This window comes from Felis catus, chromosome A3 (assembly GCF_018350175.1).
Source record: "Felis catus isolate Fca126 chromosome A3, F.catus_Fca126_mat1.0, whole genome shotgun sequence".
NCBI lineage: Eukaryota > Metazoa > Chordata > Mammalia > Carnivora > Felidae > Felis > Felis catus.
Window position 1 is genome coordinate 25,729,970 of NC_058370.1, and position 24,769 is coordinate 25,754,738.

General features: G+C 49.2%; 1 protein-coding gene across 4 annotated transcripts in view; it reads left to right on the forward strand.

Moving 5' to 3' along the window:
• The window catches only part of CDK5RAP1 (CDK5 regulatory subunit associated protein 1), a 194,064-nt gene that overhangs the window by 121,227 nt on the left and 48,068 nt on the right, over nt 1-24,769 (forward strand). The window lies entirely within an intron of this gene.

The window sequence follows — 24,769 nt, forward strand, 5'->3', positions numbered from 1 at the left end:
AAATGTGAGTGGTTGTTGCTATGTTATCACTGCTTGTAATAGGATGGGCCTTTCTTTGCTGTGTGACCCTGGGGAAAGTACTTCACCTCTCTGGGCCTCAGTGTCCTCATCAATAAGGTGGGGATGATATAGTAGCACCTCCCACACAGGCTGCTGAGAGCGTGAACTGAGGTGCATGCTCACGTAGCACTTAGCAAGTACTTTCAGTGATTCACTGGGCAATGATTATACCCACTGTGCCTTGCGTCCGCCTTCAGGAATCTCCGTGAACACGTGTGGAACGAATGAGTAATGAGGCATGCCTGCGAACCGAGGGAACAAAGCCATGGTCCCACAGGACCCCTATCACCCACCGCCTGGGTACAAACCTTGCCTCATTTAACCTGCGGGCACTCAGACGGGTGTCGGCAGCCCCGGGCTCACCAAGGGCACCTGAGGCTCAGGGAGGTGGGTGACTTGCTCCAGGTCCCACGGCCAGGGCTGCCAGAGCTGGGACTGGAGTCCAGTCTACCTAGTCCAGACCACAAGCTCTTTCCACCCACTGTCCTTTCCCCAAGTGACTCCAGGCCAGTGTCGGGAGGGCGGGATGTGAACACGGCCTTTTGACGTGATCTGGGGAGGCATCCTTGCTGCCCTGCTTCGATTTGTGGCTTGTGGCTCAGAGCTGAGAGGGCCATTGCTGAATCTTGCAGGGGGACAAGAGAGCGGCAGTGAATGCCCCGAGGCCCCTCAGTGTGTGGGTGGCCTGGCCCTGGCCCCTCTCCCCCTCCTGGAGTTGTCAAGGGGAAAAAGGCAAGAGCATTTGCTATCCTGCCGTGTGTGCAAATGTGCCAAACACCCAAAGACGAGACGTTTTGGGAGTAAGGGAGGCCTCCTGGAGGGGTCTTGCCAGTCCCTTGGGCGCGTCTCCAGAGAGCCAAGTGCTGCCTCTTGTGCTCCTCGGCTGGTCATGCCTGCTGCCTGTGAACAATGCCCCTCTGTGGGAGGCCTGCGTCCAGTGCCAGGGCCTGGGCCTGCCTTAGCTCCTGCTTCCTGCCTCTTGGCTCTGATACACTCGCTGGAGTCACCATGCACGACTCCTCTCTGTTGGTGTGACACACCTTGGAGCCCAGGGCCGGCATGGCCCTGTGCTCAGTGCCGCTCAGTGCTCCCATCAGACTGCTGACGGCCTTTCTGTCCCGCTCTCACCTCTTTCCAGCTCCCAGGCCTTTGCTTGTGCTGTGTCCTATTCCTGGAATGCCTGGTCCATTCCCTCAAAGGTCCATCTTGCCCCATCTGGGCAGCAGGACAGGGGAAAGCCTTTGGAGTCTGACAGATGTGGTTCAATCCTTGCTCTTGGGTTCATCAACTGTGAGGCCATGGGAAAATTGCTTCCCTCTGTGAGCCTCTGTTTCCTCAGTTGTAAATTAGGACTGTTTTGACAGTCACATAAGATAATGTGAAATTCTTGGAACATCAGAGAATTCAGTAAATGGTAAATGCTGTTATTATTGTTGGAATATTAATGTCACTGATCTTCAAGGCCTAATTCAGAAGGCAAGATCTGCATAGAGCTGCCTGACTGTTGCCCCACCTGGACCGATATCCTCCCGGGAGCCCCCAAAGTACAAATTATTTACTCTCTTGGGATTTGGATCCTCTTCTGCCTTGAGAGATGTCCACTTTATCCATCCACCCATCCATGCATTCACTAATTCATTCCAGTCTCCTCTCTGGTCTCCCTCTTCCCACCCTTAGTCCCCCCCCAACCCCACCAAAATCCAATTTCCACCCAGCGCCTGAGTTAGCTTTTAAAAAATTACTCAGGGGCGCCTGGGTGGCGCAGTCGGTTAAGCGTCCGACTTCAGCCAGGTCACGATCTCGCGGTCCGGGAGTTCGAGCCCCGCGTCGGGCTCTGGGCTGATGGCTCAGAGCCTGGAGCCTGTTTCCAATTCTGTGTCTCCCTCTCTCTCTGCCCCTCCCCCATTCATGCTCTGTCTCTCTCTGTCCCCAAAATAAATAAACGTTGAAAAAAAATTTTAAAAAATTACTCAGATTTTGCCACATCTGTGCTTATTAACAGCACCCCCCACATCACCAAAGGCCTCCGTGGCTCTTACAAGAAAATCCAAGCTTGACAAGGTCCCGCCTGGTTGGCTGCAGCCCGCCTCTCAGGGCTCATCGCTCATCACTTTGCTTCTCTCTCCTCTCACTCCTACCTCAGGGCCTTTGCACATGCTGAGCCCTCTCCCAGGAGTGCTCTTCTCCCAGCTTGGCTCCCTCTCATTCCCCAAGCCTCAGCTTCAGTGTCCCCTCCTTGGAAAGGCCTCCTTACCTGGCCACCCTTGCTAAGGTAGGGGTCTTCTTGCTCTTCTCTCTCACTGCTCACTGATGGGTGTCCCCACCGGCACTCAGGTCTGCAAACTAGCACCATGGTTCCACGGATGATGCCATATACTAAGAAAAGGGACCAGAACACAGTGCAAGCTGATAGCCAAGAACCGGTCGCACCACCCTTGGTTCTGCCGTGCGGAGGCTTCTGACCCAGATCAAAGTGATAAAGTATCATGAGGGCAAAGAAGGAAGGTCTGTGAGGGTATTTCTTTTTTTTTTTTTTATTCAAAAAATTTTTTCTAAATGTTTTTATTTATTTATTTTTGAGACAGAGAGAGACAGAGCGTGAGCGGGGGAGGGGCAGAGAGAGAGCGAGGCACAGAATCCGAAGCAGGCTCCAGGCTCTGAGCTGTCAGCACAGAGCCCGACGCGGGGCTCGAACTCACAGACGGCGAGATCATGACCTGAGCCAAAGTCGGCCGCTCAACCGACTGAGCCACCCAGGCATCCTGTGAGGGTATTTCTTTCTTTTTTTTTCTTTAATTTTAATTTTTTATTTTTTAAAATTTCCACCGAAATTAGTTAGCATATAGTGGAACAGTGATTTCTGGAGTAGATTCCTTAGTACCCCTTACCCATTTAGCCCATCCCCGCTCCCACATCCCCTCCAGTAACCCTCAGTTTGATCTCCATATTTATGAGTCTGTGAGGGTATTTCTTATGAGACAGCTACAGCTGTGGTCCCTCTTCCCACTCTCCCGGTGAGGAGAGAGGGGCATCTGCCCCTATTGCGGGCCTAGAGGGAGGGGGCTTTCCAGGGACCAGGTAGGGGTCCAGGGGACATGCAGTGGCCTGGTTTCTATCTTCTGCCTGAGAGAAAGAGGCTGTGAGCTGCTGTCACAGTGGGCAGAGTGGCTTCTGAGGAAAATTCTGGCTCTGGACAGAGTCAAAGCTTGTGTGTATGCTTTTCCAAGGACCCTGCAGGACAGCGGTCTAGTTTGGGGCTGGTTTAAGTCCTTTGCAACACCATCTCCTGGACAGGTGCGGAAAGGATTCTAGAGAGCCAGGGGCTGGGGGTGGCATGCAGGGTGATCAGCCACTGGCGGGGCTCTGCCCTTGCCTAGGGTTGCAGCTCAAGAGGCCTGGCAGGGAGGCTTGAAAATGCCCTCAAGAAGGTGCCCATGAGAGCTCGAAACATTTTTTGCCTCCCTAGAGATGAGAGAGCCATCTTGCAGTACTAACCGCCAAGGGAAACCTGCCCCCTTTTCCTCTCTTTTCTGACTGTGCTCCATCCCTGGATGGAGCCAGAGAGAAAGGGAACAGGTGTGTGTGTGTGTGTGTGTGTGTGTGTGTGTGTGTGTGTGTGTGTGAGAGAGAGAGAGAGAGAGAGAGAGAGAGAGAGCACATGAGCCTCTCTCCCCTGTCTGTACCAAGCCAGTCCATAGAAGCCTTGGTTTAGGGGTGGGGAGAGAGTGTGAAATCAAAGATACCGAAAGCTGGACACACAGCCACAGCAAAGTGTCAAAGTAGAAAAGACCACTTCCATTCTATAGATCACCAAACTGAGGCCTAGAAAGGATAACACCCACGGGATTAACACCTCCATTTTCCAGACGAGCGAGGTCCTTGGAGAAGGAAAGTGACGTGCCCAGGGTCCCACAGCCATAAAATGTGGACCCAGGATTTGGACCCAGTTCTGTGTGACTCTGGAGCCTATGACATGTCTCTTTGTCCCAGCTGACCCCATCACCTCCAGCTGGGACAGGGACATCCTTTTCTGAGGAGTCCATGGTCCTGTGGAGAACCAGAGTCTGTGAGGACATGGCTGGGCTGGACAGATGAAAATCCGGAGGACTTACACACTGTTACCATCTTGGAAGGCAAGATGGAAGTCTCCTTCAAAGCTCTCCTGAGTGGGCTCGGGTCCTCAATTTAAAAGGGCTTTGTTGGCACCAAAGGTACCATGAGAGTGGCAGAAAGATTTCACCTCTTGCGCCCATCCCATTGCCTGGTAATGGCTGTTGCAGTCCTCGGGGGTCTGGACTCAGCGGAAGAGCGTGATGATGGACTTGCAGTGTGGCCACGAGCCATATCGACGTGTTGCTCTTGGCGAGTGCCACCTGTGTTCTGGTTGAAGATTTTGCAGTTCCTTGTAGAACATCAAGGAGATAACAGAGCGGAGAGAAAACATGCAGACAACATGGAGTTTGTTGATGCTTTTGGACACGTCAGTTCTTCTCTCTGGGCCTTAGCCTCCCTAGCTGTCAGGTGAGGACAGGCTGGGCTTCTTGATGCTGGAGGTCAGACTGGCTCAGACAACCTTTGCTTATGGCAGAGGGGGTTCACTGAATAAGCAGGGAGGAACGGCCTGTTCCGGAGGACACGTCTGTTCTCAGGAAGGCTCACTCCCGTTGACCCAGGGCCAGTGTGGGTTCTGTCTGAGGGACCTGTCCAGTGGCGTGGGCCAAAGGAACTGTTAGGCGGCCCAGCACAGCATTATGTACAACAGCCCTAAGGGGGGACCAGCTTAAATGTCCAGCAACAGGGGACTCATCAAATAAATTGTTTATTTTAGAAAGTTACTTCTGTTTTTTAGAAAAAAAAGATTTTTTTTTTCATCTAGAAAAAATACTGGAAGGAAACTCACCAAAATGGTAACAGTGTTCATTTCTTGGAAGTGTCATCACAGGTGACTTGTACCACCTTCCTTGTGTTTTCAGAATTGAGAACATTTTCACACTGAATACATTTTTTTGAATGAGTAAATAAAGGTTGGGTGGAGAACAGGGGAGTGGAGGAAGTCTCATTCCTTTCCCAGCGTCACCCACAGCCCCCACCGCCCAGGATTTCAGGGAGACACGGGTGGCAGACGGGCCGGCAGATAGACGGATGGATAGATGGCCGTTCCAACAAAAGCCCAGTCACGCCAGTCCCGGAACCACCACTGAAACTTCACGGGCGTAATCCCTCTTTTGTGGGACGGGAATAGATTCAGTGCAAACAAGCATTGGCTAAGCCAGACTTCTAACTCTTCCCAGGGAGACAAAGACCAGATATGCCCTGCCCTTGTAGGGCTCACAGTCAAGGTGGGGGTCCACACAAGGTGGGGGACACACAGTGGGTGTGTCCCACAGGGACGGAGAGGTCAGGCTTTGGGTCATGATCAGGGTCAATGCAGGCAGAGGGATAAGTGTGGTGACTTTCCCCAACTCGGGCAGCGTGGGACAGGGTAGAGGTCAGCTAGGTGTTGGTAAGTGCCCTTAGAAGGGGAAGCCCACGGTGATAGTGCAGCAACTGAGGTGAGACCAGGCCCACTGCACCGGGTGCTGTGATGGAGGTCAGCACAGGACGTGTCATCAGGGCCAGAGTGTGGGGCACAGGCAAAGGGTGTCAAAGGGTAGAGGAGGGAGGTGATCAGCGCTGTGAGGGGGGTCCACGTGCACCTAGAACGTGACAGTTGCCAACAGCTCAGAGGGCATGCGCTGCCTGACTGGGGACGAGGGTAGATCAGAGAAGGCTTCATGGAAGGGGTAACATTTGATCTGGGCTTCGGGGATAATGGTAAGAGGCTGATAATGAGGGCTAGGAGAGGAGGGCTTTCCAGGAGGAGGGGCAAACGAAGGAGGTGGGTTTTGGAAAGAGAGACTCTGGGGGTCTCATCTAAGTCTTGTGACAGAACAGAGTAGGTGGTAGGGAAGCAGGCTGGGCCATCTGCACCAGACACTAGACCACAGGTTGGAGGTGAAGTGGGGCTGGGGTCCTGGTCGCCCCTTGGCACACCCTGGAGCCTCCCTCAGGCAGGGGCCAGTCTGGTGTGACCTCCGAAACCAGGCCTCCAGGACCCTGCTTGTGTGAACACCCTGGCCTCAGCTGTCTTGAGGCCTCTCTCTCTCTGTCACACACAAGCTGGTTTCTGTACATTTTGCCCTCTTTTTTCTGTCCTCTTTCCTCTGCCTCTCTCTGTCCCTGTCTCTGTCCATCTCTTGTCACCTCAGAGGCCCAGGAGGGAGCTGGGGGAGCCCTGTGGAGAGCACAGGTGTTGGCACTTTGAGAGGCGATCCCCCACCGACCCCCCTCCCCCCTCCCAGCTACCCACAGGTGGCCTTGGCCAAAGTGCCGCCAGGAGGGGCTGGAGCCCTGCCCTCGTCCCTGAGCAATGACCGACTTGCTGGCTCAGTTGTGGACCTTGAAAGGAACCACCCAAGCATATGAGCACTCGCTCCCTGTCCAGGCCCTGTTCTGGCACCCCGTTAACTCTTTTACACGCAGACGACAGTGGCTGTGGCAAGTGCTTCCTTAAAGCCCAGCCGGGGCTGCGTGAGGGTGCTCTTAATATGAAGATTTCTGTGAAGATTATTTTAGTTGTTATTGTTGACATTGTGTAGCTGTAACTGGAAAAACTACGTGGTTTTACAAGCTGGGAGTTGTTATGAGGACTGTCCTTTGGAGTTTCTGTCTTTAGAAACAGTGTCTGGGTGTGTGATATGTGTGCGAGCTGGAAAGTAGGGGTTCCCCTGGGAGATGGGGGTTCCTGGATCAGGCCTCTGAGAGCAGCTGAGGCTCCAAGTGGGGAGCCTCAGTTTCAGGGCCTCAGAGGTTCAGCCTCATGACCTCCCAAATGGTCACCCTTAGAGCCAGCCTCTCAGGGGTGACCAGGTCAGGAGGTGGGAAGGCCCTCCTGGGCAGACCTGGGGAGGTACCTGGGAGCTGGAGACTTGTTATGTGTGTGTGGACCTGTGCAGGTTAGGGGTCTATCCGCAATATTTCTTCCTGACTCCCTCATGCTCTCTCTTTAAAAATTTTTTAAATGTCTATTTTTGAGAGAGAGAGAAAGAGAGAGACAGAGACAGAGACAGAGCACGAGCAGGGGAGGGGCAGAGAGAGGGAGACACGGAATCTGAAACAGGCTCTAGGCTCTGGGCTGTCAGCACAGAGCCTGATGTGGGGCCTGAACCTACGAACTGTGAGATCATGGCCCGAGCCAAAGTCAGACACAACCAACTGAGCCCCCAGGTGCCCCTCCCTCATTCTCTTTAGTAGCTCAGGACTGGTGGGACAGACAGACACAGTCAGCCAGCAGGTCAGTGGGCTGGTCAGCTAGTTGTATTTCACACCCTTTGTGTGTGGACACAATTCTGGGTGCTTTGGGCAAAGCAGGGAGCAAACAGACTGTGCCCCCTGCCTTCCCGGGCTCACATTCTCCTGGGGAGAGAGAGAGAGTGAGCCAGAAATGGACAAGGAAATATAAAAAAACAGCACTCACTTGTCTCAGTTGTGAGGACAGAGATCAAAAATAAGAAACAGGTATGGAATGCTCAAACCATCAGAGCTGCAGGAGGGTTTGAGTGGTTTTAGCCCCTCGGGGAACTAGATGCCCTCCCCTAACACCACACACACACACACACACACACACACACACACACACAGACACACACACACACACACAGACACACACACACACACACACACACACACACACCAGGCAAATCTCCCCTTGTTCTGCTTCCGAATTTCACACGTTTCCTTTCTTTGCAATGCAATTTTGGGGGCTGATTATGTATGGAAGGAGGGCTTGTCTGAGGTACAGAATAGGAATGGCCCTACCATTTCTGAGTGCTTACTGCCTGCCAGACCGAGCCTCCGGCCAGCCAGTTCACTCTCCTCCCCTCGTTGTACAGATAAGGGATTGGAGGTGCAGAAAGGAGGGTTGACTTGCTCAAGGTCACACAGCTGCCCGGATAAGAGGCCAGGATCTGAACTCTGGTCCATCTGACTCCGAAACTGGCACTCAGTCTTTTAGCCACCACCTTCCGCACGCCTGTTGTTGGGGTGCTGTCCTTACCTGCCTGCCACATCTGCCTTTATGGTTTGCAATGTCTGCCAATGCCTGGGATCACTATGTACTCAATGTGCATTCAGGTAAGTGGAGTCACATTTGAAAACTTAAATACATTTGATTTTCTATTTCTTATGTAAATTGCATAACATTACCCAAAGTGAGAAAACAATACTGCTTCCCATAAATCAGAGGTGACAACACGACCTTAGCGGTCACAGTGGGTATTAGAGGCTATAACTAAGCTTAGTGAGCACTTACGCGCTCTTTGCTTGCATTATTAAATGGGACCATTTAACCCCACGCTGATGCCTGGAGGTGGGCACTGTTTTATCCTCATTTTTCAGATAAGGTTCGGATGAGTCCCTTTACGAGAGGCGAGATGTTTTTTCTAAGGTCACGGTGAAAACAAGCGGAAACACATGGTTGAACTCTGGCTAGCCATGTTGCCCACTCGAGGCACCTGGAGAGAATCCAGTGTTTGGAGAGGTGTTGAACTAGTGTTCTGCTGAGCCCTTTGTATTGGAAGGGTGGAGAAAGAATAGGGAGGTGAAACACTTTCTCATGCTCGCTGATGGTGTGAGAGGCAGCTCCACTTCTGGAAAAGCTGCACCAGGTTATCTATCACGTATCAAAGAGTGCTTTGGAGCACTTTCTGAGTGTGCGTGAGCCGGATCACAAATGTCTTACCCCCGTGAGGCAGTTGTGTCCATTGGCACTAGCAGAGGCTCTGACACCCAGATGAAGTGGGTTCTTGGCACCTTTTCTGGCCTTGCAATCTCTGTGGATTGACAGCGTCTTGTGCTTTGCTTATCTTGACTTCTCGGGGCCCGGGAGGGGAGCTGGGAGACCCATCAGGCACCTCACTCGAAGTCACCCATGTGGATTGGGTTCCTGTGCTAACATTTACTACTAAGTCACCCAGTCCTCCAGGAGACGAGAGAGGCGAACCAGCAGACCCATCTGAAGTGGGGGGGGGGGGCATCGCAGAGCTGCATTTCCTGTCTGCACGGTACACATAGCCAGACCCATCATCCCTCCCCACAACGTTTGTGCCAGTTTCCATTTGTACCCGCAGAGTATGAGCGCTCTTGTCCCTCCACTCTGGCACCGACATATGGTGGCGTCTCTTCCTTTCAATTTTAGTCTTTCTGGTGGGTGTGCTGATGCCATCTTTCCATGAAGCGTGCCCCTGGCTCGGTATGGCGCTCAGGAGGAAGTCGAGCTCTCAGCCTTGGCTCTGCGTCCTCCAAGGTCCAGCCCTTCTCTGTCCAGCCTCCCCTTTAACTTTCCTACCATATTCACCTGAGCGTGTGTTTTTCCTCCACGCATCCGGTCAGTTCATTCTTTCTCTGCTTTTTTCACGGCTGGTTCTTCAGCCTAGAATGTGTTCCTGCCCTTGCTCATCTGACCACCTCCCAGTGATCTTTTTAGACTCACCATACGTGTCAACTCAGAGGAAGTCATTTCCTCCTTAGTGCCATGAAGGTCCTTTCCAGCTATTTCTCCTGCAGCTTTGATTACCCCGCTCTGTACCTGCCTCACCCTCTAGACCGGGAACTCCCTGAGCAGAGACACCTGTCTGACCCATTGCCGTGTTTCCAGCACCCAGCACAGAGTCCGTACATACTAGGAGCTCGGGATGCATTTCACGGCATTGACAGAGGCGGCCGTGGTAACGGCACGGCTGCTGACAGTTGCCACATGCTCACCTGTGCTGGGCACATCGACTCCCTCATTTAATCCTCACCACTCCCCTGTGGGAGGGAGAGGTGTTACCATCCCTGTGACACAGGCGAGAAACGTGGGGCCTAGAGAGATGAGGAGACCTGCTCCGGAAAACAGCCACGAATGCGTCAAAGCTGGAAAATGTCTGCGCACCTTCTCACCGCTTGGGCATCTGCTCAGATGTCCCCTCCTTGGACGGGTCTTCTTGCATTTTCTTCCTGCACTGCCCACCCACAGCCCCAATCTCTCTCCATCACAGACCCTCACTTTCTGGCCTTCTTAGCCCCCATCACAGCCATCAATGGTCCTTTTTACTTATTCATTGATGTGCTTCTTGTCTGTCCCCGAACCCTGGACAGTGAGCTCATGGGAACTGTGACTTTGTCACGGCCACCACGTCGCCCCAGCGGACTGCCACACTGTGTGGCAGACAGTAGGGGCTCGATACGCGCTGACTGGAAGCAGATCAACGGGTACCTGTACTCTTTTTTAAAAAGTTTAAGAAACAGGTATAAAGAAGATACGTAGATAGACTTAAGGATTTGTGCATTTCAAGCTGTATAACTTTTATCTTAAAGTTAAAAAACATAAGCAAATATTGAACTCTGTAGTTAAAGAAATGAGTCCTGAAGTGTTTAGAGGTAAAGTGAACTGCTCTCTGCAGTTTACTCTGAAATGCATCAAAAAACAAGATTCTTGGATGGATGAAACCATGGATAGACAGACACGCGATAGGGCAAGCATAGAAAACCATTAATTATTGAAACCAGGCAGTAGGGCTAGAGGTGCTTATTATGCAATTACTTCAAATTTCATGTATGTTTGAATATTTTTATAACAATGAAATGTTGAGGGACAAGTCATACATGAATGGGATGATATTCCACCAGTACAAAGGATACCGAGTGAAACACAGACAAATAGTCTCCTCATCCTCAACCCACTATACTGCCTGGAGGGTTTCTTTTTCTTTTTCTTTTTCATTTTTAGAGAGAGTGAGAGACAGCTGGGAAGAGGGGCAGAAGGAGAGAGAGAGAGAATCTTAGGCAGGTTCCAAGCTCAGCATAGAGCTCGATGTGTGGCTCTATCCCACGACCCTGGGATCATGACCTGAGCTGAAATCAAGAGTCAGATGCTCAACTGACTGAGCCCCCCAGGTGCCCCTGCCTGGAGTTTTAATATTTTTAAAAATGTTTATTTATTTTTGAGAGAGAGAGAGAGAGGCAGAGAGGCAGAGGCAGAGTGTGAGCAGGGGAGGGGCAGAGAGAGAGGGAGACACAGAATCCGAAACAGGTTCCAGGATCTGAGCTGTCAGCACAGAGCCCGACACAGGGCTTGAACTCATAAACCACGAGATCGTGACCTGAGCCGAAGTCAGACGCTTAACCAACTGAGCCACCGAGGCGCCCCCTGCCTGGAGTTGTAATCACTGGAAACACTTCCTTGTCTGTGCTTCCAGAAAGGACCTCTCCTTTTACAACAATCACAAAGTACATTGCGTTTGCACCTTGTTCCCCTCATCCCTCATTAATGTGCGTTGGAGATTTTTGCACATCAACACATAACAGTTTTAGTATTTCATCTCATAGGGTGTATCATTCCATAGCTTCCCCCCCCCCCTTATCTCCAGCCATGGGCGTCTCACCCACACTCCCTCGTCACTGCCTCCATGGCCCCTTCCAGCTATTTCTACTGCAGCTGTGCTTGCCCTTAGGAAAGGAAGCATAAAGCACACCACTGAGCTGTTCCACCTTGAGGCCCGGGGGCTGGCCTTTTTGACCCTCGTATCAGTCATTGACTGCTCCTGTCTGAAGGCAATTCTCTAGAAAAGGGGGTGCTGTCAGTAGCCAACCCTGACAGTGACTGGGGGTTGGCGCCCTGTAAAGAGGATCCGGGCGGGGCCGTGCCAGTGTCCACAGCCCACCCCGTGGACTGCTCAGTTTGCTACTCTTGTCATTCTATGTTCACTGTATCCACGCACAGCTGCTCCAGAATTCTGGGTGATCATTGTTATGGGCTGAAATGTGTGCCCCCTAATTCATGTGTTGAAGCTCTAACCCCAAGTACCTCAGACTGTGATCATATCTGGAGATAGTGCCTTTAGACAGGTGATTAAGTTAAAACGAGGCCATAGGGTGGCCCCGACCCAGTCTCACTGGTGTCCTTATAGAAAGAGGTGATTAGGACACACACAGGTGTCAGGGGCACGTGTGCACAGAGGGATGACCGAGTGAGGCTGAGGCAAGAGGGCAGCCATCTGCAAGTCATGGGGAGAGGCCTAAGGGGAAACCAGTCCTGCCGGCACCTTGATCTTGGACTCCCAGAATCGTGAGAAGATGAATTTTGTAGTTTAAGCCACCAAGTCTATACTATTTTGTTATGGTTGCTCTAGCAAACTGATGTATCATGACCCATGGGAAACTCACAACACTAACCAGACATAGTTGACTATGGGGCCTTAACTGATACTCATTATCCCCCTCCTCTACTGTCGTTTCGAAATTACTCCGATCTGCCCTACTTCTGCTGGTCCAAGTGGTGGGCTGGTCACCTGAATGGATGGTACCATATCAGGAACGCAGTGTTGGTCCCTGTTGTTAGCAGGTTGTATATTCAGTGGCAGTTAACTAGATCAGCCTCGGTGTCCCCAATCTTTACATCTTATCTCTTCCAGGTCCCTGACTAAACTATTAAGTCACTTGCTTCAGCCCGTGACACTAAATATTTGGTCATTTTTCTCTTTTCTCAAAGTGGATGACAAAGTGCGCTGCCTGAAGCTTAGCCTGCTGAGAGGATTTCCTCTCATTGCTCTTCCAAGGTCACCCCTGAGCGAGACTATGGTGAGAGCTGGGTTTTCTCTCCTCCATCAGCTGGTTATGGGGAATGCCTGCTATGGCCTCCCATGGCCATCGGTGTGAACTGAGGGAGGAGTGTCAGCGCAGTACTAGGAGGTGACGTAGGTGACATGGAGGGTCTGGGTCATGCTGCTTACTTATGCCCGCTGGATCTTCTGAAGCCCAAACTAGACATACTGCTTCTATCTGGTCATGGATCGCTGCTGGTCCTGCCTGACTTTATGACTTGGTGGATAACGTGCCTAGTGCATGTTCAGTTCTGGTCTCATAGTCAATTGATGCCCTACAGTCAGGTGCTTCTTTTCTACCAGCGCTCAGTTACATGTCAGGAGCTGTTTTTCTTTTTTCCTTTCCTTTCCTTTCCTTTCCTTCCCTTCCCTTCCCCTTCCCCTTCCCCTTCCCCTTCCCTTCTCTCTTCTCTTTTCTCTTTTCTCTTTTATTTTGAGAGAGAGTGTGTAAGTGGGGAAGGGACAAAGAGAGAGAGAGAGAGAGAGAGAGAGAGAGAGAGAGAGAGAGAGAGATAGAGAATCCTAAGCAGGCCCCACACCACCAGCACAGAGTCCGGTGTGGGTCTCGAGCCCATGAACTGCGAGATCATGACCTGAGCCTAAGTCGGATGCTTAATCGACTGAACCACTTGGGCGCCCCCAGGAGCCACTTTTTCAATAGTATATGGATCACAGCTGAAGATGGCATGACCTTGACCCAGAATTCTAGCAGGCTTCTCTGTGACTCCCTTACTGGGATGTGTCAGACACTCCACATGGTTTCTTTCTCTATCACAGATACTTCTAGTACCATGAGGTCAGCCTGGTCACATGGTTCCAGCAACATCACTACAGAGCCTTTTTATTGCTCCAGACCCCACTCCAAACTAGCATAGTAGATGCTCAATAAATATTCCCCTCTGTGGGGGAAGAAGTACAGGGCAGGAGTTATAAATGCAAATGCCAGTAGGGCAAGGTTGCCAGAAAAAATATAAGCAGTCATTTAATTATTCTGGCCAGAAAATATGCAGGAAGCTTACTTAAATTTGAACTTTAGATGAATAATGTATCAGTTTAAGTATATTTCTTGCCATATTTGGGACATACTTACACTAAAAATTATTCATTGTTTACTGAAATTCAAACTTAACTGGGTGTCTGGTGCTTTTATTTATTTAAAAAAAATTTTTTTTAAACTTACATCCAAGTTAGTTAGCATATAGTGCAACAATGATTTCAGGAGTAGATTCCTTAATGCCCCTTACCCATTTAGCCCACCCCCACTCCCACAACCCCTCCAGTAACCCTCAGTGTGTTCTCCATATTTATGAGTCTCTTCTATTTTGCCCCCTCCCTGTTTTTATATTATTTTTGCTTCCCTTCCCTTATGTTTATCTGTTTTGTATCTTAAAGTCCTCATATGAGTGAAGTCATAGGATATTTGTCTTTCTCTGACTGACTAATTTCACTTAGCATAATACCCTCCAGTTCCATCCATGTAGTTGCAAATGGCAAGATTTCATTCTTTTTGATTGCTGAGTAATACTCCATTGTATAGCTATACCACATCTTCTTTATCCATTCATTCATCGATGGACACTTGGGCTCTTTCCATACTTTGGCTATTGTTGATAGTGCTGCTATAAACATGGGGGTGCATGTGTCCCTTGGAAACAGCACACTATATTCTTTGGATAAATACCTAGTAGTGCAATTCCTGGGTTGTAGGGTAGTTCTATTTTTAATTTTTTGAGGAACCTCCATACTGTTTCCCAGAGTGGCTGTACCAGCATGCATTCCTACCAGCAATGCAAAAGAGATCCTCTTTCTCCGCATCCTTGCCAACATCTGTTGTTGCCTGAGTTGTTAATGTTAGCCATTCTGACAGGTGTGAGGTGGTATCTCATTGTGGTTTTGATTTGTATTTCCCTGATGATGAGTGATATTGAGCATGTTCTCATGTGTCAGTTGGCCATCTGGATATCTTCTTTGGAGAAGTGTCTATTCATGTCTTTTGCCCATTTCTTCACTGGATTATTTGTGTTTTGGGTGTTGAGTTTGATAAGTTCTTTATAGATTTTGGACACTAACCCTTTATCTGATATATCATTTGCAAATATCTTCTCCATTCTGTCGGTTGCCTTTTAGTTTTGCTGATTGTTTCCTTCACCGTGCAGAAGCTTTTTATTTTGATGAGGTCCCAGTAGTTCATTTTTGCTTTTGTTTCCCTTGCCTCTGGAGACGTGTTGAGTAAGTTGCTGCGGCCAAGATCAAAGAGGTTTTTGCCTGCTTTCTCCTTGAGGATTTTGATGGCTTCCTGTCTTAAGTTTAGGTCTTTCATCCACTTTGAGTTTATTTTTGTGTATGGTGTAAGAAAGTGGTCCAGGTTCATTCTTCTGCATGTCGCTGTCCAGTTTTCCCAGCACCACTTGCTGAAGAGACTGCCTTTATTCCATTGACTATTCTTTCCTGCTTTGTCAAAGATTAGTTGGCCATACGTTTGTGGGTCCATTTCTGGGTTTTCTATTCTGTTCCATGGATCTGAGTGTCTGTTTTTGTGCCATGTCCAGTGCTTTTATTGGTAAATCTGGCAACCGTACTTTAGGGACTAAGCATTTAATAGCATAGGACAGTTTGGTGTGATAGGGTTCGGGGAAATAGTGAATACATTTACAGTCACACCCAATTGTAAAAAAAATCAGTATTTAAAATAATTTAAAGTAAAAATGACAAACAACGTACCAGATTTGGCCAGAGGCTCATGAATTGGTAACCCCTGGCAAAGAGCTTGGGCTCTAGAGGTTGACTGCTGGGATTAGAATCCTGGATCCTCTGCTCACAAGCTGTATGACCTTGAGCCTCAGAGGCTTCCTCTCTGTGAGGATTAAATAAGATCTGGCTTTGAAAGGGCTTAGCAAGTTGCTGGGCTCCTCGTTACTGCTAAACAAATGTTAATCTTCAAGATGACTGCTAGGTTCCCTTGCAACAGCGCCATCTAGTGGGCACAGGACAGGAATGCAAGCGCGAGCTGGTGCAAGGCTAGGATCCTGGGGGCTTTAGGGGGGTCCAGTCGCCAGGCTAGTAACGCACTGGAATACGGGTCCCCAAGCTCCTTAGATTATAGTCACTCACATATCAAATCCCCTCCACAGCTTCTGCCACACACCAGCCACCATAACCTTTATTTATTTAATATTCTCCTTCAAATTGTCTCCCTATTTTTAAAGAAATCTATTCTAATAGGAAACGTTACAATTTTTAGTTAAATGCCCTAGCATCAACTTTCAGAAATAAAAGGCAGCCACATGGTGGCTTCACAAGGGAAACAGAAAAATGAAAACATTTTGGGTTTTCCTGGACAATGTGGCAAAAAGACGAACTGGAGCATCTCTCTGTCTCTCTCTCAACAGAGAGCTTGCCACAACAACACCCCAAGTATTAAAGACGGGCTAGCTTCCTACTGAGACTTTGTTCTGGCTGCCATCAGAAGAGGGGGGAAAGAATGAAAAAGGGAACAAGGACGTTCCCCCTTCGTGATTCAGCACCGCCTTCTCTGTGCAGAGTCTCACACAGCAGGGGCAGCACCTGTCGACACTGGAGGAGACACTGACGGGGGCAGACGTGTCGAAACTGGGCCCTTCATCTCCACTTTGACTAGAACATTCCTTTTTTTTTTAAGTTTGTTTATTTATTTTGAGAGAGAGACAGAGTGAGGGGAGGAGGAGCAGAGAGAGGGAGACACAGAATCCCCAGCAAGCTCTGTGCTCTCAGCGCAGACCCCGGTGTGGGGCTTGAACTCACAAACGGTGAGATTAAGAGTCGGAGGCTCAACTGACTGAGCCACCCAGGCACCTCTTCACTAGAGCATTTCTGCTTTTATGTGGTTTGAATGCAGTGAAAAGGAAAATTGCTATTAAACAGTCAAAAAAACAGTACAAAATCCATACCTTGCACTGCAGCCATTTCTACTTCCTGTGGAGGCTGAAGAATTTATCCGAGGAGAAAAGGCTCGTTTGCTCAGGAAAATGGGCCTTTGGACCTTGAAGGCAATGCCCCTGGCATGGAGAGGGACGTAGTGGTTTTAAAACGTGTCCACAAATTCTTTAAGCCCCCTTTAAGAAGGGAGACTACTTAGTGACTCACTTTTTTTTTTAATCTTTATTTATTTTTGAGAGACAGAGAGAGAGAGACAAAGCATGAGTGGGGGAGGGGCAGAGAGAGAGAGAGAGAGAGAGAGGGAGACACAGGATCCAAAGCAGGCTCCAGGCTCTGAGCTGTTAGCACAGAGCCCGACGTGGGGCTTGAACTCATGAACCGTGAGATCATGACCTGAGCCAAAGTCGGCTGCTTAACCGACTGAGCCACCCAGGTGCCCCCTTAGTGACTCACTTCTAATGAAGAGATTATGACAGAAAATGAAGGTGTGTGATTTTTAAGACCAGCTCATAAAACCTGCAGCTTCCCTCTTTCCTCCTCTCTCAGATGGCTTGTTTCGGGAGAGGCCGCTGGCATGTTGAGAGGATGCTCAGCAGCCCAACGGAGAGATCTGGGTGGTGAGGACCGGAGGCTTCCAGCCAACCACCATGTGTGTGAATCATCTCGGGAGAGGATTGTCCAGCTCTGGTCAAGCCTTTGGGAGATGCAGTGTTGGAAAACATACTAACTGTAACCTCATGAGACACCTTGAGCCAAGAAGACCCCAGCTAAGCCTTTTCTGTATATTCTTGACCCACAGAAACTATGTGATAATAAATGGTTTTAAGCCACAAAGTTACGGGATAGTTTGTTAGACAGCAACAGATAACTAATACAAGGAGGAAACAGAGGGAGCCAAGTGTAGCTATAGTGCAAATAAAACAATGTCCTTTTTGGGGAAAGGGTTTTCATCTGAGACAAGGACTCAACAGCTGAACTCTGGATTCTCCCATTTCACACTTCAGAAGATTGAGTCGCAAAGAAGAGGATGCCATGCATTGAGCTCCAGGTCACGTTGCTGTTAATCCTCAAGAGGGCCGTGGGATCTTGAGCCGTCTTCAAGAGGAGGCTATTTTGCCTCCATCCAAGATCACGTGCAAGTGGGCGCTGGGTCTGGACCAGTGCTTGGCCTCTGGATCCTACTCCACTGCCTTATCAAGTGCCCGGGCTCTCACCAGAGGAGCAGGAACCCTCCTCTGCACCCCTGCGTCCTTGGACTTGGAGGCTTGGAGGTGGGGAGACATGGATGCACGTTCCAGTTTGTCTTTGCATCCCCCCACATCACAGCCATCTTCCGTTCCTGTCTGTCTGCCCTGCTGACTTCAGCTCCAGCTCCAGACACAAAGACAACAGCCTAGCGGAGCCCATTTAAGCCACTCCCACAGTTCTGTGAGTTGTAGGGATAAGGGGTCCCTACAAAGACCCCCACTCATATACATCACTCCTAGTGGTTCTGTACGGATCAAACCCTGATTGACCCTGATACTCATTCTCCTTGTTTCCACTCTTGGATCCTGGTTGATTTGCTGTGAAACCAATGATTTCTTATGAAAGATCTTGAAGCTAGCTAACTCAGGGCAGCAACATTTCCTGAGCCAGGTCTTGTACACATTATTTTGTGTTTACAGTAATGATGCACTGGTACTGTTGGGCCCCTCTCCCCTCTTTTCCAGTGATGAAGTGAGGCTCAAATAATTTGCTTGAGATGCTCTTCCAGGAAACCATTGGCATGAATGATAATAATAGCTTATGTTTCTTTTTTTAAATTTATTTTTATTTTTATTATTTTTTGATTTTTTTTAATGTTTATTTATTTTTGAGAGAGAGAGAGAGAGGATGGAAAGTGAGCAGGGGAGGGGCAGAGAGAGAGGGAGACACAGAATCTGAAGCAGGCTCCAGGCTCTGCGCTGTCAGCACAGAGCCCAATGCAGGGTTCGAACCTACAAACAGTGAGATCATGACTGGAACTGAAGTCAGATGCTTAACTGACTGAGCCACCCAGGTACCCCATTAATAGCTTATGTTAAGCCCTGACTAACTACATGCCAGGCATGGTGATAGGTACATGTGTTACATGCAGTGGCTGATTGGATCCTCACAAAACTCCTCTGAGATGGAGGTTTTGCAGATAAGGACACTGGGGCTCTGAATGTCTGCCCAGTGGAACATGAAGGAAGTGACCCACACCACTTTCAGCCGAGTCTTTAGTGATATCCGGCCCCTCTGCCCACCCTCACTGCCCCATCCTGGTGACGGCGGGGGTCGTGCACTGTAGATGGGGTGGTCCTGAAATGGAATATGAAGTGAATGTCTGAATGAAGAATCAGACTTGCCGTGTCGGGCTCATTGAAGTGTCAGGCCCCTTTGTTACAGAAGCACTACCTTGATTTGTTGTAACGAATACTGTGAAAATTTAGATTCCGATTTTGATGGAGTGAGCAATTTCTGAGATGTGACTATGGAGGATAATTAGTAAAAGAAGGAAAAGGGGTGTTGGGAATAGAAAGGGAATGAAAGCAGGTGGCAGAGAAACTGTTGAGGTTTTGTGATGAAGACATGAGAGAGAAGGGGTCTGAGAGGCAGTAGACCCAGGCCCTCGTGAGGGAGTCGGGGAAGGGAAAGTGAGAGAACAAGTCAGATGGCTGAAATCTGAAATTAATGGGGGCGCCTGGGTGGCTCAAGTCAGTTAAGCGTCTGACTCTTGATTGCAGTTCAGGTCATGAACTCCCAGTTCGTGAGTTTAAGCCCTGCATCCGGCTCTGCACTGACAGTGTGGCACCTGCTTGGGATTCTCTCTCTTCCCCTGTCTCTGCCCTCCACCCCCTTCAAAAAAAAAAAAAAAAAACTAAAAAAAATCTGAAATTAATCATCAAACAGAGACTGGTCTGTGTTGTAAGGGCAGGGACTCAAGCCCGTTTCCTCCTCCCCACTGGCTGACATTTAAGGCAGGCGTGCCTCTGAATAGCTGGTCACTGTGAATGGCCTGCCTCCCTCCTTTCCTCCTGAGAACATCTCCACTGGGTAGGACCCCAGGCTTCACGGGGCCAGTTCCTGCCCCCTAGTGGTTCAGAGCCTTCATGGTTTTGGTGAGACCTGCAGTCTTCACTCCCCCTGGTAGGTCAACTCCAGCTCACTGGCAATCTTTGGCAGTTGCCATGTGTGTCCCAGGGAGTCGTCTGTGGCCTCTGTAGAATGCCAGAGGACATGCCACTGGACAAGACAGGCTCACCAGGGCCCAGGCTGAAGGGCAAGAGCTGTGGGCGAATTTATCAGAGACGAGACAGAGCCTACAGAGCCAGACAGCCTGGCTTTGAATCCTGGCTCCACACTCACCAGTGCGTGTCCCCGGGCAAGTGAGTTCATCTCTCTGTGCCTCAGGCTCTGCATCTGGGAGGTGGGGCAATAACAACACAACCCTCCAGGGCTATTGGATTCATGAGATTAAGCTACCAAAAGCCTAGAGCAGAGCCTGGCGCAGAGTAGGGGCAAAATAGGAGTCTGCTGCTGTTCCTCCTGCCTCTCCTTGCAATGCCTGTGAGGGCCGTGGGATCGTGTTGGGGAGCAGAGTGGGGTGTGGGAGGGGGAGGCCCAGGAGGAATGAGCGACAGCTCCTCTGACCTCCCTTCTGTGGGTCTGGTTGCCTCGCTCCTGCCGCAGCCCCACCTGCCCTGGCTGGTGACTTCAGGGATCTGACTCAACTTCTCTGTGCCTCTGCAAAGGGGGGCCAATCACAACAGTACCTACCTCAGAGGGCTGTGCAGAGGATTAAAGAAGCGATTACAAGTTAAACCTGCGATTGCAGAGAATATGAGCCATAACTTCACCCTGAGTCTTCCTGAATTTCTGACCCACAGAAACCACAGAGCGTCATGAAATGAGTATTGTTGTTTAAGCCACTTAATTTGGGGGTGGCATGGTACACAGAAATAGTAGCTAGGACATGAACATGAGAGGACCCCTTCAGACTTTATCTTGTGATGGAGAGCAGGAGCAAAATTGAATGTGTGCCGTGGTCTATTCCAAGTGAATGCAAATTGCTTCTGAAGTCATTATCTGATGAGGACTGAGAAGAACACGTTTTCCAGATAGATAACTGCACACCAAGCACCAGAGGCTGCATTTAGCCGTTCTAGTAGGATGCTACGACCGGGAGGGTACTTGATTAAGTTACTGGTAGTCCGCCATCATCTGCCATAAGCCATTGGGTTTTGCAGATTGGAGAGTTGAGATGGATGGAGTAGGCTGACCCTACCTGGTCCTTCCTACAGAATGAAACTAAAATGCTGGATACAGTGAATGAAGTAGCTCTCTGGGGATTCTGAAAGATAAATGGTGGCAGGTGGACCACAGAAGGAAGTCATAACTGAAAGAATGAATGATCCAAAGCTGAGTTTCCCGAGTTTTTATTCCTCCTGTATCTTTCCTCCCGGACTCAAAGGCAGTGTGAGTCATGACACTGTGTGCAGGTGTGAATACAAAAAGCTTCAAGAGAAGTCCTCTCCTTCTGATCCAAGAACCAGGAAGGGGGGTGCCCTACAAGTAGAGACATTGGAGGAAATCCCTTGTTTGAGAACACAGCCCACAGAAGGCAGATTGGAACTTGAAACTAACTTAGGCTGAATCTCACTGGGTCAGTTGCTAAACCAAACAGCCCTGCCCCCCAACATTCTCCACAGGATTTAAACAGGACCCAGAGCCTCCTAACATTGTGTTAAAAATGTCTAGGGGCACCTGGGGGGCTCAGTCGGTTAAGCGTCTGACTCTTGATTTTGGCTCAGGTCGTGATTTCATGGTTTGTGAGTTCAAGCCCCACATCGGGCTCTACGCTGACAGCATGGGGCCTGTTTGGAATTTTCTCTCTCCCTCTCTCTGTTCCTCTCCCATTCCCACTCTCTCTGTCTCTCGAAATAAACAAATAGCCATTACAAAAAACTTAAAAAAATAAAAATGTCTACTACAACGACACATTGGAGATGGATCCAATCTGAATAAGAGAAAGAAAGAAAGCGGAAAGAAACAAGCAGAGCCTCAATAGAGCCCGTTTAGATCATCACAAAAGATCTACATTCATGTCATGAGAGACTCAGGATGACAGAAGAATGGTGCAGAAAAGAAATTCGAAGAAGTAATGGTTAACAACTTTCAGTGAAGTCTCACTTTCCGGATGGCGGTATGAGGAGGCTTGGGGGCCCATCCTCCCGTGAAACAAACATAACTGGTGAAAACTATAAACCCAGACTGCTCATCTCAGCGCCAACATGAAAGAGCTCGGAAGTTGTCATTCCCACCTTCATGGTAAGAAAAGAGCTCAATACGGACAATCAGTAACTCTCTCAGGCCTGTCATAGGGCAAACTGCCATCCCCAGATCTGGAGAGACAGGTGAACACATAAAATTACAGCCGAGGTCAGCTTACCTGAAGCAGAGGCTGCTGGGGAGGAACACTTAAAATATAATTGTGACAAACTGCCAAAGCCTGAGTGTGGACTAGCTTGAGAGTTAGAAACCCCCAGTCTTCACATCTGTCTACCATCTTGACAAAGGTCCTTGGAGGAAAGGCTGTTGAAACTAGGTGAACTCTGAGTCAAGTCAAGTCAAGACAGCCTTGAGAGTGGGATCTTGCAGGGAACTAACAAGGCAGATCAAATAATGACCATTTTATGGGAATGAGGCTTTGAAGTTATTTCAATTCTGTTCTGCCTGTCTCCAGTGGCTTCTAGGCTGCTGATTTTCACCAAGATTGTGGGCATTTGGTTTTCAAGTCTTCTGTGAAGTCAGAGAGTGGGAGATGGGACCAGGGTCAACTAAAACGCCCCAGAGCTCGCTGTCCTTACCAAGATTCAGCAATTTTAATTGAATAAGCACACCCCACATTGCTGCAAACCTTTGGTTAATTCAGAGAGTTCTGAAAAAGCTGGTTCTGACCATTTTTTTTTTTTTTGCCAGCTTTCTCATGGCTTTTCCATAGGAGAGAATTTTTAGAGGTCTTCAATCTGCCATTGTCACTGACATCCTTTTGAGAGAGCTTTTAAAATGTGAAAATGTTATCACTATTTAAAAGTCATGAACGTGTTCTGATTGACCTGGCTGCCTGTCAGACTGTTGTGTATCCAGGGCAGTCTTAGACTAGTTAGTTAGGAATTGAAGTTGTTAGCAGAGGGGAAAGACCCGTCTGTGGGCTATAGAAAGAAGTCCAAGGGAGCACTGGGAAAATCATATTCAGAGCTGGGCAGTGGATGTGTGTTCAGATAGGAATGCAGTTTGGTGCCATGGCCAGAGGGCAGCAGGACCAGTGCTGATGGTACCAGGTGTGTGTACCTGTCCTTATTCAGGTTGATTCTTGGGACCTCAGCCAAGGGGGACACTCAGTATTGACTTCATGCCTACCCAAAAAGGGACTTGAAAGTAACTAATGCCTGGACTCTCCTCAAACCCAGTCAGGTCCTGATTGCTGGTTTCCAGTCTGGAAGGTTCTTCTGTACTTTAGGGCACTGACTAGGTAGACAGATGTTCACAATGATCATTCATCTGCTTATAATATTCAAAGATCTTCTACTTCTGTGAAGGTGGAAGATGTTTCCTTCCTTACGTCCTCACCAGAAGACACCTGCTGGTTTCCTACAATAAACCTTGAAGTTCTGAACTATGTGACTATCTTCCCATGATGCCATGTTGGTTAGTGACAACAGTAGGTGGGTATGGTGGTAGGTCTGGACTTGATGAAAGATGTTTCGCAGGGGTTGAGAAACACCAGCCTGAATCTGGTCATTCTCACAAGGTCAGTGGGGTCTCCCAAAGCACAAAGGACAAGGTTTTTGTGATGTCTTGAGTTTGTCTTTTTGTCATTCTATGACCTGTGCAAGTCATCCACATATCCCCGTGGCCTCCGTGCCCTCATCTGTGGAGTAAGACAGTTGGGCTAGTCCTCTAAGGACCTCAAACAATGGTTGCAAAATTAGTTTTTATTTGAGGGAACAACCTTTCCCAGCCTGGGTAGCCCTGTTCTTCATTCTTGCCTCCAATTTTTCATCTATTGTATCTGCATTCACTCTCAACTTCCTTTCATCTCTTCCTCTTCTTGGTTCCTAAAAACCAGGCGTCTTCCTCCAAAAATAAGACTCTTATGGCATCAATAATCTTTTCATATGCATCTCCAATGACTCTCCTCTATGCCTGTGAACCATGAGCACTTGGGACCAGTTTATCTTTCCTCCTATACTTCCTCCTTGTCATCCTTATCACCCTTTTGCTGAGAAAACAGAAAAGAAGTTAGTTTAACTGGATGCCAGTGAGCAAAGAGGAATGGCATATGACTTGTGATCCACCAGATTCCTGGATATCTTCCTCAGGGTCTCCCAGGCACTTCCACGCAGCATGCCCAAAGCTAAAGGCATGATCTTCCTGCTGGAGTCTACTCCTCCCATATCCCTAGTTCCCTTCAGGCTCCCCAACCTGGTACATGGGCAGCAACCTGTACCTCACCTGGTCCCTCACCTACACTCTCAGGTCCACCTCCTGAACATCTCTCAAATAAACCATTTCACTTCTTGTATGGCAAACTTGTGCATCATCATCTATGCCTGGAGTGTTACGTTTATCCCCAACCCCTTGTCCACCCATCTTAAGGACCCGAGAGCAGTCGCTCTGAAATCCACACTCATCTGAACATCTCCCTGTCTAGCTGAAAACCATAAAGTTCTATAGTGTAAAGTCCAAACTCTGTTCTGTGGCTCCAACCACCCAGGCCGGGGTTCTTTCCAATATACTAGCTCTCAGATGATGGTGAAGAATGACAAGGGCCCCCATGCAGAGAAAGAGCAACTTTATTTGGTGAGGAACATGGGCTGTAACACGTGCCTGTGGGAAAGGAGAGAGAGCAGTTTCCTTGGAGAGAAGGCTGCTCTGGTCCCCACATAGTGGCCGTGTCATTGTCCAGGACATGGGTCAGCCTTCTGTGAGCCCTCGGAAGCTGGGCAGGGAGTGGATTGAGCAGCAGGAAGTGGTTCTGTTGGGAGAAGCCCCCAGTCAGAATGGAGACTGGCGGTCACTGACTTTTGTTGGTATTGGCCCATCAT